Source organism: Xenia sp. Carnegie-2017, unplaced genomic scaffold, assembly GCF_021976095.1.
Source record: "Xenia sp. Carnegie-2017 unplaced genomic scaffold, XeniaSp_v1 HiC_scaffold_13, whole genome shotgun sequence".
Classification (NCBI taxonomy): Eukaryota; Metazoa; Cnidaria; class Anthozoa; order Malacalcyonacea; family Xeniidae; genus Xenia; species Xenia sp. Carnegie-2017.
Window position 1 is genome coordinate 10,540,605 of NW_025813436.1, and position 8,256 is coordinate 10,548,860.

Genomic DNA, 8,256 nt, shown 5'->3' on the forward strand with positions numbered 1-8,256 from the left:
TGCCGAGTGTATCTTTGACTTTAGCTGCTGGAGGATTTTACTCGAGACTCTGTTAAGCTCAAGATTCCTTTTGCGCTTTTCTTTGTTTGATCAATACCCGAGTGATTATGAAGTAAACGACGACCGTAAATATTATTGAGAAAATGTAGAAACTTTCATTAACAGAATGTTATGTTTCCTCAATTTTCTTGCCATCATATTACTGTTAAACGACAAGCCGTGTTTTGCTCACAACAAATAATTTTTCCATTAGAGTTTATCAGCGTGAACACGTAAAATACGTTTTTTCAATTGAAGAATGCATGTCAACCAAGATGCATTGCGCATTAATCATGGCGTGAAAGTCATTTTCTGAGTCGAGAAAATGACGGATTTGGTTAATGTAGTCCATGTAACTTCGAAAACGATGATAATTAACGTAAAATATAGTTTTTTGTCAATCTTTTCTGCTAACTTTTCAAATAAATTAGACTGTGTAATGGCAAAATTAAATTCAGTGTGCCAGCAAGCTCAAAAAGTAACGATGTAAACATAAACAATAGCGCGCACTGCATCTTGGTTAACACGCATTCCTTAAGTATGCTTGTGAAAATGTTAATATTTCACATTTTTATAGGATATTATAACTAAACCATGCAAGCAAAACAGTCCATAGATTGCTTTTCAAATTTAAAACTTAACACTATGTTTGAATATTTTATATTTTATCCATAAAAACGCATTTTATAAAAAAAAACGTAAACTAAATGGGAACTTTAAAATTATTTTTGTATTCATTTCAATCTTTAGAACGCACATATCGACACAGCTGTAAAGGATGTTTTAGTTTTTTTTATTATTCACTGAATATATTAACACAATTTTGACTTTGAAGATTTTTAATTGGTTCATTTTGAAGTATATTTTAGCACTATACAACAATATATATATTGCAGAAGTAAGAGCAAAGCGAATATTGATGATTATTATTTGAAAACTGACAAGCACATTTCTTTTTTGCATTTTAAAAGAGAAGAACAGAAAAAAAGACCTCTCTAGGAAAGTTGGACAAATAATATATCATTTCATATCTTCATGGCCGTAAACGTGTTTTTGCAAGTTTTATATTCATTTGGTATTTTTGGAAATACTCTTGTGATCGTTACAATATTAAAGCAAAAGATTCTGTTAAAGAAGAACTACTATTTTCTTATTTTACATCTCGCAATATGTGACGCATTTTCACTATTGATGTTTCTCATTGAGATCAATTTGAAAATCAATCCACTTTTGTTCAGCTGCGTACATATACATCACATACGTTTGCCTTTTCTTATAACTGGAGTATGTATGATGTTGATCATTTCAGTTCTACGTTATCGTGCAACAGTTCATCCATTGAAACTTTCCTTTAGTCGAGGAAAGATAAAAATCGTTTGTGGCTCAGCATACATCATTGGTTTGGTTACGACAGTTGGAATGACATTTCATGAGTGCATTGTGGATCCTCAAGGTCGTTATTACATTTACAAATCGCTTGCGTTTTATTCATGTTTCTACATTTTCCCAATAATCTTCATGACTGTGACTTACTCCATAATAGCTCGAGCATTGATGAAACAAAGAAAAGCACTACGAACCCTATCCAATCTGACAAATTCTCATGTACCATCCTCCACCGGCTCAAGTCTTCGAAGATATATTCGAAGTTTGAAAACATTTTTTGTTTGTGCTTTAACGGTTCTTTGTTTTTCAGTTGGTCATATTTATCAAATGACAGCTTTTCTTCAGTGGTACTATAATGCAGAAACTAACGCGACACATGCATTTGTTGGTCATTGTCTTAGAATTCTTGGGTCGTACGTTGTCAATCCATTACTCTATGGGATATTTGACAGAAAAGTGCTGTACTTTTGGAAGTGCTGCACAGGAAAGCAAATTTAAGCAAATGCAGATAACAAAACGATTTTAATCACTTGCATGAATCCTGTTCTAATCTAGTAGTGGAGATGCTTAAAAATTTTACTGTCTTGAAGCAAGAATTATACCTTTTACAACTTTAATAATAGAATTAAGAAGAAGAAAGACCTCTAATGCCTTCTTTAAAAATTTAATTGCTTTGAATAACACAACACGGAAACTAACCAAAATAACTCAAAGTTAGCTGCAAAATAACTTAAGCAATATATACGTGCACACTAGAACCCAAATAAGTAATGACACTTGTGGTCATTTTTCTAGTAAATAATAAAAGTTTTCTTCATTATAATACTATTTTTCAATTTTTTCTTCTGTGGAATGTTGGAAAAGTGTTGATGCATGCTCTTTTAAGGATTCTAGAGAGAAATATATAGCTAGAAAGATAAAATAACTTATTAATAAATAGAACCTAAAATGGCTTCGCATTCAGAAAAAAGCAAATTAAAATAAATTTATGTCCTAGAAGAACTACACTTTCTTCTCTTGCATCTCGCAATATGTGACTTACTTTCACTGTTAAGTATATTATTCTTCGTTGCCATATATTACGCTTGGAAAAGCGTTCCGATCTTTTTCAGATGTTCTGCAAATGGCAAATACATATTATTTCAAGCAAGTGGAGTTTGTATGATGTTGATCATTTAAGTTCTACGTTATCATGTGATATTTCATCTATTGAAACCTTCCTTCAGTAAACGAAAGATGAAAATAATTTGTGGTTTAGGCTACATCATGGGTTTGGTTGCTAGAGTTGGATTTTCAATTCAGGGGTGCATTGTGGATCATCGAAATCATTATTACATAAACCAAGTGTTTGCCTTTTTTTTCTTGTTTCTACATTTTCCCAATAATATTCATGATTGTAATTCACTCCATAATCGCCCGAGCATTTATCAAACAAAAAAAGCACTAAGAGCTAACTCCAATCCAATACAATTTCATACACAGTTCTCCACCTGCTCAAGTCTTCAAAGACTCACTCAGAATCGTAAGAATTTTTTCGTTGGCATCAGCACAGTTCTCTGCTTTGCAGCTGGTAATATTTATTATTTGGTTGTATATTCGCTGAATATTAGCAGTGCTTTTTCATCTACTGTTTCAATTAATCTTAACATTGCTTATGCTGTACGTATTTTGGGATCACACTCGTTAAATCCTCTGATCTATGGAATATTGGATAGAAAAACCCTGTATTGGTCAAATTGCTGGAGAACGTAAAAAATCAACAAATTTAACTGATTTTAGAGATCAAGAAGTAGTTATTAAATACTGTGTTTCATTTTGAGGCTTTAATAGAGTTTAGTTCTGATTTGAAATGTAGCATTTTTTTATAAGGTATTAAGGAAATACATCTTCATACATACTTTGAATAGGTCAGGAACTTGAAGGGGGGGGGGGGCTGCCACTTATATTTACCAAATTTCTTGCTTCCTAGTTTGCATCAAGTTATGTTAAGATATATAAATCTAAGCAAAAACTTTATCTAGTGGAAAAAGGGAGGACGCAAAAATTATTGGGCTTGCGGAGGCTTGGAAAACTACTTTTGGGTTCTAAACCAAGCACAATCGAGATTGCATCAACAATTAATCAACATTTTATAGCAATATAAGCTATCAGCAAACCCTTTCATGCTGTTATTCATACTGCAAAATGTGCTTTAAAACGGACTGTTTAAAAACTTCTACAAACGAAACATCTTCAAATTTTATTGCCTTACCGAAAATCTAGTTTTAACGAAATTTTCATACTTTTAATAAAGTCAATAACTATAAAAACGCAGCATAACAATATGATATGAATAAGCTCGTTCTCAAAAACCAAATCATCTATTTTAAAGCTTTCGATGACAGAAAGCAACGCTTCTTTAATTTTCATAGCCAACTTGCCATCATGTTCTTGACTTGATGAAAAAAAAGTAACAGCCGTGTTTCGCTCACACGATATATAACTACCATCATTGTTTATAAGAGTGAATATATGAGAAAAGTCTCTCACGTTCTCAGTAAACTTTCGAAAATTTCTCAATATTTCACTATTTTTTTAAGGGTTGCATCACTAAACCATGCAAGCAAAACATGTCCACACATTGATTTTCAAATTTTTAAAAGTTAAACCTTTGTTTGAATATTTTATACTTTATACTATTGAACTATAACAGATGGAAGGCTACCTGTAATAGAAAAGCTTAATAATTTTTTGAAGCCAAATTTGACCTCCAGACACGCGTGTCTGCCTAGTAAGACTAAAAAAAGTGATCACAAGAGTATTTCCAACAATGCCAAATACATATATTGCGACATGCAAAAATACAAATGCTGCCATTAAAATATGATATGATATATTATCTGCAAATATTCTAAAGTGGCACTTTTTCTGATTTTTTAATTTAAAATGCCATAAAGATCTGTGCGTTTTTCAATTTTTAAATAACAGTCAGTAGTATTCGCTTTTTTACTTCTGCAATATATATTGTTGGATGGTGCTAAAAATGTACTTCAAACTTAACCAATTAAAAACCTTAAAAGCGAAAACTGTGTCAATATATTCAATGAATAAGTAGAAAAACTAATATAGCCATTACAGCTGTGTCGATACGTGCATTCTCTTGAACGAAACGAATGCAAAAGTAATTTTGAAGTTGCCATTTTCTGCAGTGTTTTCAACATCGATTTCCACTGGTTGCCATATTGATAAACAATCGCATGTAGCAAAAAGGGTTTGTGTTGATTTTGTGCTGTGTAACGAGATGCATTTTGGAGCAACTTATTAACGTGGCTGCTTAGGCCAATTTGAATTCAAATCAAATTAGAATTGAATCAAACAAAAAAAAACTAATATACAGCCAGCAGAGAATAGGCGTACCGGAACTATCATTCTGGAGTGGCTGTGAATATTTTTAACAATGTAGGATCGGCCTTATTTCTCCCACCTAACGTTTAAAATTTGCCCAACTTTTTAATATTCAAACTATCTTTAGGATGGCAGCTACCACCCTGCCCTCCTTCGCTTACGCCTATTCATTAGAGTTTACTCAATAAGCGTGCTCTCAAGTTTAAAATGAATTCGAAAACATTTGTAGATTTTCCATTTATAGAATGTTTTCACCAAGGATTTAGAACCCAGTCCCGTGAATCGTAGATGTGTAACTATTGAGGTGAAGCAAGTTCTTTAACAGAATCTTCTTTCAATATTGAAGTGATCACAAAAGTATTTCCAGCAATGCCAAAATGCACAACAAATGTATTTATCTGCTTCATTTACAGTTTATATATATGTTGGTATATGAATGATGTAAATTGTAAGTCTTATTCCTTACAAGTATTCTCTTAAAAATTTTCCCGCAAGCAACACATGTCTACATTGCTTTTCAAATTTGTCAGTCTTTAACTATATTGGTCTACACAACATACATTTCGTGATTGTTCAAGAAACAAGTACCTGATGTTTGCTTTTATGTACTAAACATACCAAACAGACGACACTCCCGGCTTCAACCATTTACATTAAACACATTTTGTTAAAAAAATATTTTCATGCAACCATGTAGTAATTTTTGTAAAAAAAAGCATTTGAAAAGCTGTCACTTTATAAGAGTTGGCATTTAACAGAAAGTTTTCATTTTATGGAAATTGTCTTTTCAACGTTCTTTGTTTTCTCTTTTTGTTTACCTTTGAGTCTACCTTTGTGTGTACCTTTGTGTGTACCTTTGTGTGTACCTTTGTGTGTACCTTTGTGTCTATCTTTGTGTCTATCTTTGTGTCTACCTTTGTGTCTATCTTTAGCTTTATGTCTACATCTTTGTCTACCTTTGAGTCTACCTTTGAGTCTACCTTTGTGTCTACCTTTGAGTCTACCTTTGTGTCTACCTTTGTGTCTATCTTTAGCTTTGTCTACCTCTTTCTCTACCTTTGAGTCTATCTTAGTATGAAACAGACAGATAAATAATCGCCAACCCCAAAGTACTAAAGTACCAAAGTCAGTAAAATACTGAACATGTTGGCTGAACAAAACGTTTTTCGTCTTCGAAGTGCATCGTAACTGCATAAGTTTACTCCTAAATGGCCATGTCGTCTTTAGACATGAGTATGATTTCTTGCCAAATAAAAATTGAACAAAAGTTTCCTCGAAGTCATATGGTTTTGCAAACTTACATCAGTAAGTGCTAAATCATCAATTACAAAGTAAAAAAGTGTTGACTGTTATGTGTAATGATAAAAAATGTGTTTGTTAAATAAAGTCAAACGCCAAAATTCTAAAAAGTTATCTACCAAATATAAACACGTTTAGCTTTAAAGAAAATAGTTTCAGTCTTCGAAGCACATCTTAACTGCATGAGTTTAGTCCTATACGGACCAAGTCGTCTTTAAACATGTATGATTTCTTATCACAAAAAAGGGGAACGATTTTTCATCGAAGTAATAAGGCTTCGCAAACTGACATAAATAAGTTCTGAAGCATCACTTACTAAATAAAAAAGTGTTTCTGTTATGTATGATGGTAAAAAATATGTTTGCTAATTTTAAACAGACAATTTAAATGATCCCCAACGCCATTAAATTGACTACGAACATGCGCGTTATTGTCTTGATTCACCACATGGCAATGGCTGACATTGTGTATACTTTTTTCATCTTTGTCTTTGCTGTTGGAAGAACATAAATTGTCTAACAAAGTTAACTTACGACAGTAAAGCAAAGCAAAGCTCTTTCTTCGTCTTTGCAACGAGGGTGAAAAAGCCAAAGTCAATCGTACAATATATTGTGAACTTGTGCATGATATGACATGGAAGGATTGTTCTGTCTCGTACACTTGACATGTTGTGATCGGATTTGTATGTCTCTCGTCTGGCCGAGTGGTACAGTTATGGGTGCTGTGATAACACATCTCGGGTTCAAATCTTGTCCTCTTCTTTCTCATTTTCTAGTTAAAATATGTTGTATACTGAATTTTATGGGTGTAGGTATTGCACCGTCTCGGGTTCGAGACCGACTCGTTTTCTTTCCCTTCAAACTAATAAAAAAAAATGGGCAAATACGCCAAAAAACTGACAGCTTTCGATGATGAGCGCATAGCTCAACTGGCCGATGTTGGGCGCTTAGTTCGACATCAATGACCTCCGGTGCACATGATCCTTGGTTCGCCCCTCTGCCAACACACTTGGCAGGTGTACGCGGCGGATGTGGAAGACAGAAAGTCGAACTGAGGAACGAGTGCCACGAGGTAAGAAAGGAATGATTAGGGCGTTCTGTTTGCTCTTGGGTTTCCTGACTTTTCAAAATTTAAAAAAATAACTCCCTGATCACAGGGAGTCATAAAAAAATTTGATCAAAAGACTTAGTTTTTTTAAGAGTGGTTTTTTGCATGGATTCCTATCTTTTTTTTTTCTTCGCTCTCCTCCTTCTTCTTCATCGGAGAGCGAGTTTTTTCTGAAATTATACTAAGTGTCGCATTCCATTCTCGAAAAATACACTAATAGAAATGCCATTTTGCTACTGTTAACCAGTACTATTTTCCCATTTCTCAGGTCATCCTATGTATAGCCTAACAACATCTTATTCCAGCCAGGGTTTGAACCTCCACTTTCAACCTCGAAAGGTTGTGTCTTCTGACGAGACCAGAGAGTTCGTTGGCGATTGATGTTTAATTTAACGTTATATTCCTGCTTTGTAGTAATTAATGCAAAAAAAATGACTATTAAAGGCTCGAATCTTATAGCCGAATTTCGAGCTAAAAATAATGCAACAAAGCAAAAACATAATCGTCAAAATTAAGACGTACATAGACGCAAGCATGGTATAAATAATATACATTAATGTTTGATTGGTCATATACATCAGCATTACACATAAAATCACTAGCTTAGAATAATTTGTATCGAAAGACATAGAGACAAGTTTCTCTCTACAAATCTTTCATATTCAGCACGCTTTCATACAGTCATACAATAAAGATTTCTTTCAGCGGCTACTGTCGATGTTACTTTAATCAATCCAATTCCACTTGTCGTAGATAAATTTGAAGATGATCCATTTCTGGCTTCACATTTATGGATCATGCTTTAACCAGCTAGCTGGTAGCTTCTTTTAACTGCACTTCTGTTGTCGTTCACATTTTGCTGTGTATTCTTTGAGAATGTCGTATATATTTCACAAGTCATACCGTCCGTTTGAATAACATGGTTTATGACATACAGAACATATCAACCATAAGTCTATATATTTTCATTCATGACAGTATATTTGACGACCAAGCCAAATTCATCTTTGAATACTGTGAAGAGAAATTAGCTGTCAGAAG